Genomic DNA, 8,168 nt, shown 5'->3' on the forward strand with positions numbered 1-8,168 from the left:
CTTGTCAAATAGTTGTTGGCCATTTGTATGTCCTCTAGGGAGAAGTGTCTGTTCAGGTCCTCTGCCCATTTTTTCATTGGATAATTTGATATTTGTTGTTATTGAGTTGCATGAGTTCTTTGTATATTTTGGAAATTAGGCCCTTGTCAGAGGTCTTGCTTGCAAATATATTTTCCCATTGAAATAATTGTCTCTTTACCTTGTTGACAGTTTTTTTTTTTTGTCAAAATTTGCCCATATAAATATGGGCTTACTTCTGGACTCCCAATTCTGGTCCACTGGTCTGTGTGTCTGTTATGCTGCCAATATCATGTTGTTTTGATTACTGTCGCTTTGTAGTATAATTTGAAGTTGGGCAGAGTGATGCTTCCAGCCTCGTTTGTTTTTCTCAGGATGACTTTGGCAATTTGGGCTCTTTTGTGCTTCCATACAAATCTGATTTTTTGTTCTATTTCTTTAAAAAATGCCGATGGGATTTTGATGTGGATCGAGTTAAATCCGTATAAAGCTTTACGTAATATGGTCATTTTAACTATATTGATTTTCCAAATCCAAGAACACGGAATATCTTTCCATTTCTTCATGTCTTCTTCAATTTCTTTTAATAGGGTCTTATAGTTTTCATTATATAGGTCCTTCACATGTTTTGTTAAATTTATTCCTAGGTATTTTATTTTTTGTTGCACTTGCAAAAGAAATTATTTTTTCCACTTCTTTTTCTGACACGTCATTTTAGAGTAAAGGAACACTATAGATTTTTGAACGTTGATTTTTGTATCCAGAAACTTTACTGTATTTGCTTATTGTTTCCAGTAGTGTTCTTGTGGAGTCTTTAGGGTTTTCTATATAGAGAATCATGTCATCCACAAATAGTGACAGTTTGACTTCTTCATTTCCTATTTAGATGCCTTTTATATCTTTCTCTTGCCTGACTGCACTCACTAGGACCTCCAATGTTTATTGAATAAGAGTGGCGATAGTGGACAGCCTTGCCTTGTTCCTGATGTTAGAGGGAAGATTTTTAGTTTTTCACCATGAAGTAAAATGTTGGCTGAAGGTTTGTCATACATGGCCTTTATTACATTAAGGTACTTTCCTTCTATACCAATTTTGTTAAGTGTTTTGAAGATCAGCCTTTTTGTATTTTCAAATTAAATAAAATTTTTCATAATTAAACAATGTGTTACTGGTTGATGACTAGAGAGATATATAATGGATCAGAATTAAAAAACTGGAAATAAATATACATTGGAATTTTAGGTATGATGAAAATGTATCTCAAATCAGTGAAGCGAAGATGGATTACACATAAATGCACTGAAACTATTAAATGTACTAGAAAATAGTAAAATTGGATGTATATCTCTTGCTTCACACTATTATATCTTCCAGAAATCCAAATTCATTCCCAAGACATAAGAGGCAAGGGAAACTTTTTCACTATATACTTTTGAATTTTAAAACATGTAAATGCATAAACTTTTTTAAAAAGTAAAATGCAAAGATATTTTTACAATTTTCAGCTTCGAAATAGTGTATTTTTCTTATTATAAAAGGAACATATGTTGTAGAAATGTGAGGAATATAGGACATATAGAAATGGTCAAGACAAAGAAATTTCAATAAATGCAAAAAGAAAGCAAACAGCCTCATTATCTCCTCCTCTCTTTTTATGCATCTGTTTAATTTATTTAATTACACTTTTTTCAATCACATATACTATTCAATAATGAATGATTTAGGCATAACACTTTTTTTTTTTTTAGGTGAGGCAACCCTTGGTTGACCTCACAGATTGCAAGGAACTTGTCACCTTACAATCCCTTATTTTTTAAGCCTACAGCACCTGGTCTTCCTAGGTGGTCTCCCATCCAAGTACTAACCAGGCCTGACCCTGCTTAGCTTCCGACATCAGACGGGATCAGGCTTGTTCAGGGTGGTATGGCCGTAAACTACATAATTCTTTCTAACTTGATTTCATGCCTCAATTTTATTCTAACTCTTCACCTACGTCTTTCACATCAGAGTCTTTGTCATCAGAGCTACATTTTGAATTACGTAACAGTTTTCCATACTATTTTCACTTTCCTTTAAATTATTTGAAATAGAACATCTTTTGAATCAAAGTATTACTCTTTAGTGAATCTCATTATAAGCTACAAATGCTCTTTCATATAACATTAGACTATTTGTCTTTTTTCTTCCTATATTTATAATTTTTGAATATAACCACTGTTAAGAGATTAATGCCAAGATTTTGCCTTTGACTACATTCGTCATACTGACTCAGGTTAGTGATTCAAATGTACGGTTATCGGTTATTGGTTATCGTTTACTTTCTCACACCAAGTTGATTTAAAGCTTTCCTTTATATTTCATTTTCCCAATCTCCATTTCACTTAAAGTAGTCAGTGCACTATTATCTCTCTCATTCTTATGGTCATTGACCCCTAACTATATGTTAATCTGTCCTTTCCATTGCATTAAATGTTCCTTGCTTCTCTAGCTGTCCAAATCCCCAAATCCTACACTGCTTTTAGGATTCAACAAATTCCACCTCCTCTAAAAACTTATTTTTTTATTCTCTGACCACTTAGCAGTTTTTAAAGCTTCTAATTCAGAGAAATTGTTTTCTGTATATTTTATCAAGCAGTTTTTACTCATATTAAATAATTCAAATGTTTTATTGCCATCTTTTACATATCAATTTATCTTATGTCTCCAAGTCAGTGGTAAATGATGTGCATTTCTGAACCATACGATTCTCAGTAGCCCATCAGTTTAGTTCACATATTAGGTGCTCTGCTTTATGCAGACCTTGAGAAACTTAAATTTTCAAAATCTCAGTTTATAAATTTGTATAATGAAGAGTGTTAGACCCGAAGATCTTCAAAGGCCTGTCTCAGACTAACTGTCCAATGTCAATTTAATTATTGAGCATTGCTCATACTTCCCACTAGATGGTACCAACACCAAACACTACTTGAGAAAATTGACTTTTTTAAATGAGTTGCAAAAATGAGTGATCAGGAAAGGTAGTCTGTTATGTGTAACAGTTATAATTTGTGAAATAAAATATAGAGAATCATAGATTTTTTTTTCTAATTTGTTCACTGGACAGGTATTTGGTAATAATTTAATGAGCATGCTCCTAAAAATATTTAGTGTAACGTTTATGAAATCAATCCAAAATATCTTATTTAACAAATATTTACTGTGTACAGCTCTGTACACAATATGACAATGTTTGTGGCTACAGAAAGACAAATCACACATGATGCTCTTACAAGGAAAATGAGACCTACAATTTTTAAAAGCCACATACAAGTGAAAAATGGGAACATTCAAAGCTTGCGAACACTACTTTCAGCTGTGGAAATGAGCATTGGTCTTCATGGAAATTGGGGTATTTTAGATGAATTTTGGGTTATGAGTTCAATTTTCTATGTCACATAAAAAAGAAAAGCATGTTCAAGCAGACAGTGGAGGATACTGAATGCCAATCTTTGAACTTTATTTAGTAGCTAATGGGACAAAATAGAAGACTTTCTACAGAGTTTCATAATCAGAGCTGTGTTTGTAAAAGTTGTGTCTGCTCAGAAGAAGACTGTATGAGGTCATTTAAAATAATCTAGTTCATAGAAGCACAGAGTAGAATGGTAATTGACAAGAACTGGAGGGAGAAATGGAGAGTTGATGGTTAAAGGGTACAAAGTTTCAGTAATGCAAAAAAAAATAAGTTCAGGAGATCTACACAGCACAGCGCCTATAGCTAACAGTACTGCATTGTATACTTAAAACTTTCGAAGAGTATAAACTGTATGTTAACTGCTCTTATTACAAAAATAACAATAATTAATAACAATAATAAAGGGGGCAGTAAAAAACTTTTGGAGGCGATGGATATGCCTATCACCTTGATGGTGGTGACAGTTTCATGCGTATATACTCATTGAGTTGTATACATTAACTAGGTACATCTTTTTACATGTCAATTATACCTTAATAGAGTAATTTTTTTAAAAAAAAGTTACATCTGCTGGTGGTGTGGATATTTGAAGAGAATGAGAGAAACAACATAGGGCTACTGGTTGAAGAGATATGACTGCATATTCACATGACAGCTTGAAAATGAACGATGGTTACAGTGATAAAGAATTTAAGGCATCAGTGATCTTAGCAAAGGATGAACTGAAATGAAAGTCAAAGAAATAAGAACAAAGATTAATAGCTAAAAAATAACTGGGAAAAACTGGAATTTTTTTGTGAGTTATAAAGGAATTAAAAATCATTAATTCCAAACACCTTGAGTTTTAGAAACTGACACTACAGCTTCTCTCCCAATAAATTTGGGTTTTCTTCTGCTCAGTAATAGCAGCAGCTCCCAAATCCTGTTTTTGTAGCATGCTACATCTTTGCTGATTTAAAAAGCTACTTAATCTGCTGAGCAAGTATGATTGCAGCACCATCTAAAGCAAGTAATTCATGTAGTCTTTGCTGAGTCTATTAGTAATAGCTACAGAACTGTGTAGATTTTTTATATTCTTCTTTTAAGGAACCTTTTCAAGACATTTAGGGTAGTATTGGAGAAATACCCTGCATGGCTCAAGGAGACTTCTTTGTCCCTTTCCTTTTTCTCAGAAGCACTAATTCTCCCTTAATTCAGTTCAGTTTAAATCAACCATGTTAATCGAACATGGAGCATAAAGATGAGTAAGACAAGATTCCTGCTCCTTGGAGCTCAGAGAAGAGAAAACAGGACATTAATTGTGTCTCTGGCAGGACGAGGAGGCACTAGTTGGTAAGGTTCCTGGAGGAAATGATCCCTAAATTGAATTAGATGGAGAAAAAAAAAACTAATCACATACCTGTAGATGGAAGGATGTTTTAAGTCCAGGAAATAGCCTAAACAAGACAAGGAGGCATGAAACAGTATGGCATACTTTAGAAACGACAAGAAAATTGAGAACATAAAATGCTGGTGGGAGGATGGGGCACTGATGCTGGAGAAGCAGGTGCTAAGGCTGGAAGCAGAAGCAGGAACACATCTCAGAGAGCTTATGACCCCACCTTTGTAGACGGTAGAGAGAAACACTGACATGTTTTAAAGGCAAGTATGACAGTGTCCATTAGCATTTTAATTTAGACAGGGTGGATTATTTTATCTTAAAACAAGCAATTCAGCATTTATTAAACAAAAAAAAAAGTAGAAAATATGAGGTAAGTGAAAAAGGAGGAAGACCAGGGGGATAAAGGAGAAATATAAAACTCCTGCGATCCATCTAGACAAATACTTCTTAAATTTTGTATCTATACCTTATGATTATTTTCTTATTCAATTATTATTGATCATACAGTCTCAGCACATAGTAGGAATATTTCAGTGTCTCAGTCTAAACATGAATCAAAAGGGAAATGCTCTGAATGTTAACTCTGTTTTATGTAAACTTATAATAGCTGTTTTGGCAGACTCTCAGGTCTGAGCCCTACCATCACCATGACAACCTTCAGAGCAAAAGGGAAGGTTGATGAAATTGATCTGATCCACAGGTTTTGCCCTGCTGTTCAATGCTTCATAATTTCTCACAGCAAATAAATCTCAGCCAGCCTTCATGCAAACTCTGTCATACGTCAGAAATCTTAAATATCTAAATCTCATATTTCAATATGACATGTTTTCCCTATGTACACACTTATGGAGTCATAACTAGCCCATCCCACAGGTGTTTCTGGACCTCAGAAGAATCTGGCAGTGAACAAAAGATAAAAACGAAAATCATTCTGTATATATTTTAACATTCCTTGTTATTCTGCCTAGATATAATATCCTAGTACAAAATATGAGAAGCAGCAGGTTTAAGAGGTAGCTGCCTCAGTTCTCTTAAACTCTGTTGGACTATTAAACCTTGATTAATATTTGACCCATCTTCTCTCATCTCTGCATCCCTAAACTTATCAATGCTTTCTCCTTTTTCTTCTTTTCATGGAAGTACACATATGCCACATAGGCATGCATTTTTATGGGATTATTCTGTACATGTTTTTGTAAGTACCTATTTGCAAACTATTTTTTCACATGATAATATATATTACAAGCCACTTACTATGTCATTTTTTTAGCTACATTTTCCATAAGGACATGCAACATTTTACTTTATCCACTTTACTTATTAACTTTTTTTTAACGCGTTGGGGTTTTCTTTCTTTTTTTCTTTTATAAACAACACTGTAATGAGCATCCCATTAGTTATTTCTATAGGTATGCGTTTCCTTAGTATAACTGTCTAAATTAGATTACACTGCAATTTTATTTTACTTCCAGCATTATTAGCCTTCTTCATGGAACATGCTACTCTAGTTCTCACTATAAGCTTCTACACTAAATATTTGTTCTGCCTATAAAGATTTTGTCCCAAATAAAAAAATACATACTTTATTGAACATATATTCAATTCTGAGCACTAATCAAAGTACTTTACCTATGCTTACTTATTTAATCTTCAAAACAATGCAATGGGATAGGTACAATTATTAGCCTACGAAGAAACTGAGGCACAGAAAGATTAAGCTTGCCCAAGTGTACACAGCCCCAGAGACTGTGCTTTCCAGTCATACACTATACTTGCCATGATCTGCTCCCTCCCATCATTCAGATTTTGTGTACAGTGCTGCCTCGTCCTAGGCCTTCCCAGACTACTGCTTGTAAAGTACTCTCCGTCACACACCATCACCACGCTGCTTATTCAACAGTTGCCTTGCCCTGCCCTGTCCCACTGCCCCTACTCTCTGACAAATGAATACATGCCAATATTTATTTAACTTGTTAGTGAGAGAAACAGCAGGAAGACAAAAGAAATTGTTCCAACAGCATTCAGGAACAGAAATTCATAGTCAGCCAGGAAAGAAATACCAAAATAAGGTAACTGAGTTAGATAAAAAGCCTGGCAAACTTTTTACAGTCCAATAAGCCATATCAACTTTGGTTCGACTCCTCTAATTAGGCTGCAAAATTATAACATCTTACCAATGCCCCCTTCTCTCATTAGGAACTTGTCATTGGATTTAGTGCCCACCCAGATAATCCAAGATAGTCTTATTTCAAGATCCTGAATTATATTTTAAGACTCTTTTTTTAAACCAGTAAACCAAGGTGAAGATATATCTTTTGGGGAGCCACCATCCAACCCACTATAGGTATGTTTATATGTATTACGTACATACAAATATATTGCCCGATATTTGTTCCAACCTGTAAGGGTACAAATTTTTGTGTTTTGTTATTATGTACCCCTACCAATTAAAATGGTGCCTAATATATAGTAGATACTCAACAAATATTACTTGAATGAATTAGTTTTAGTCACTCAAAAATATATTATATGTGTAATCAACATATTTTTATTTCATTTTATGAACTGCCTAATGAGTTTAGTTGGTGATAACTAAATCCTGAAGGCTTAATCTCTAGGTGAACCACTAGAGCTGACTACAAAGTCTATATCATGGTTACCGAACCCCAAGAACACTGACCCAAAACTTCTAAGTTGCTTTATGTGTCTTACCTTACAAATTCTACATGTATGTATCCATTATACTGCTGTAAATCATCTCTCTGCAAAGGCTGATTCCCACCCTGGTCTGCTCTGTACCCTTTATTTTACTCAGCCTGTGCAGTTAGGTGTTCTCACAAAGAAGTCAAGGCTACATTGATTCCCATCTGCTCTTTGAAACACAATTTAATAGAGTTTATGAAGAAATATTACTTCCACTCTCTCGCCAACCCATTTACGAGAAATAATAAACAAACAGTCTTGATATTTGGAGTCTCCCAGGTTAGGTATGAGGAGCTGTCAGTGTGCGATGGTTTAAGACAGGCCTGAACAGCCTTCTCAGCTAGTTTCCCCTCATAAGCCCGAGCGAAGTTTCAGCCTACTTTGATCTTACACTGGCCCAGATCTCAATCAAGGTCTTTTGCATCACGTCAGTTGATCCTCATAACCATGTGTGAGGGAGGCAGAGCTAGTATTACTATTCCTATTTTACATATGAAGTATCAGAAAGTTTATATGGTTTTTCCCAGGCCACGTGATAAAAATATATCTAGGACTAAAACTTAGATTGTCGATAGCCAGTCAGTTCTTTCCATGCCTCCTTTACTTATTCCTGCT

General features: G+C 34.5%; 1 protein-coding gene and 1 pseudogene across 7 annotated transcripts in view; both read right to left on the reverse strand.

Moving 5' to 3' along the window:
• Positions 1 to 8,168, reverse strand: part of LOC102894895 (olfactory receptor 2A14) — a 311,951-nt gene that overhangs the window by 57,946 nt on the left and 245,837 nt on the right. The gene's annotated exons all lie outside the window — the stretch shown is intronic.
• On the reverse strand, positions 1,835 to 1,953 carry LOC112478825 (annotated as a pseudogene).

Source organism: Pteropus alecto, unplaced genomic scaffold (assembly GCF_000325575.1).
Source record: "Pteropus alecto unplaced genomic scaffold, ASM32557v1 scaffold22, whole genome shotgun sequence".
In the NCBI taxonomy this organism is placed as follows: domain Eukaryota; kingdom Metazoa; phylum Chordata; class Mammalia; order Chiroptera; family Pteropodidae; genus Pteropus; species Pteropus alecto.